Raw genomic sequence first — 1,598 nt, forward strand, 5'->3', positions numbered from 1 at the left:
ACAGGGACCCCCACTCCTGGGGTGGCTGTGCCAGGGACCCCCAGTCCTGGCGACCTGGAGCAAGTGGAAACAACCACTTTCCAAAATGCTGCCTGTGCCTGAAGCAAATGCAAGGAGAACTGGGGTGGGAAAAGTAAAATTTGTTTATTACAGAAAAACAGCAGCAAAAATGCACAAATATTCTTACATTGCAAGAATATTTGTAACAACAACAATAGATAGAACATATATACATAAAAACCTACCTAGCAAAACTATGGGAAACGTATTTACAGATGTCAAAAATAGCCCTACAATCGACATTCTAAAGAACAACAACAACAAACTGTAGAACATATATACACAAGGGTGGTGTCTCTGTCTGTGCTGTCCATTGCACCTGGAAGAAAAGCAAATGCCACGGTCACTCCAGTCAGGCACAGAGGGCTCTTGCATGTGTCCCCAGGCTGGCAAATGCTGGCCCAGCAGCAGGACTCTGCTACCAGAACTGAGCCTGGCTGGGTCTGGGATGGAGCTTGTGTGGAGCAAAGCAGGCACAGGACAGGCTGTGGATGGCCACCAGAATCCAGTGCACTGGGTACAATGTCCCTGAGCAGGGAGCACCCAGCCCAGCCCCAGCCTGGCAGCAGGAGATCCACTCTGCCTGTCCTGCTGCTGGCATTGGTCTTCATGCCAAGATCATGGCCTCTTCCTCACCTTTTTAATCAATATCCATGTCCACAATGGACTCTTCCATATCCACATCCATTTCCTCTTCCACCTTCACAACCACCTCCATCTCTTCCTCTCCAGGGTCTTCTCCATCTATTTCCATCTCCTCCTCCATATCAATCTCTGTATCAAGCTCCATCTCCTCCTCTCTGTCTGGGACAGCCTGCAGAGGTAGCAAAAGCTCAGAGTGGAGTCCTTGTCCCACTCCATCCCCACAGAGCTCCAGCCCACCCGGGCAGGTGCGGGGTGTCCACCTCCATGGAATGGCACCATACCTTCCTCAGAACAAAGGGGAGCATCCTGCAGGGCTGGATGATGAAATACAGGAACTCAGAAGGTGTCAGGAATGATCGAGGGATCGGGGGGATAAGAAGAGTGAAAAGTGAGGGCAGGAGCAAGGTGCAGAGCGTGTCAACACAGCGGCCAAGGGTTGTGTTGTGCCCTTTGCTGGGCGCTGGACGTTCCAGCTGGAGCGTGGGCTGTGACATCACAGTTCCCAGGCTCCATCTGAAGTGGACAGTGGAGACCATGGAATGATGGAGTCCCTGAGCGGTTGGGCTTGCAAGGGAGTCTGAGGAAAAACATCCTGTTCCCAGCTGAGCAGTCTTCCCCCAGAGCGTGCTGCTCAGGGCCCTGTTCCCAAGGATGGGGCATGCACAGCCTCTGTGCACAGCCTGGGCCAGTGCCCCACCACCCCCAGTGGAAAAGAGCAGCTTCCTTAGATGCAGCTTCAATCAACCCCCTGCAGTTGAAAGCCATCCCCCCTTGTCCTGTCAGCACAGGCCCTGCTGAACACTCTGTCCCCTTCTTTCCTGTGGAACCCTTCCAGTCCTGCCCAGCCACAGAGAGGCCTCCCAGTGTCTCCTCTCTCCAGGCTGAGCATCCCC

At 53.4% G+C, this 1,598-nt stretch overlaps 1 long non-coding RNA gene across 1 annotated transcript; it reads right to left on the reverse strand.

Annotated features, from left to right (window-relative positions):
• Positions 1-209: 209 nt before the first annotated feature.
• Positions 210-1,132, reverse strand: LOC135305805 (uncharacterized). The gene is made up of 3 exons (XR_010366787.1): positions 987-1,132; positions 697-874; positions 210-379 (listed from the first exon to the last, which is right to left on the reverse strand). It is a non-coding gene; the product is annotated as an uncharacterized LOC135305805 (long non-coding RNA).
• Positions 1,133-1,598: the final 466 nt, after the last annotated feature.

Source organism: Passer domesticus, chromosome 8 (genome assembly GCF_036417665.1).
Source record: "Passer domesticus isolate bPasDom1 chromosome 8, bPasDom1.hap1, whole genome shotgun sequence".
Taxonomy (NCBI): domain Eukaryota; kingdom Metazoa; phylum Chordata; class Aves; order Passeriformes; family Passeridae; genus Passer; species Passer domesticus.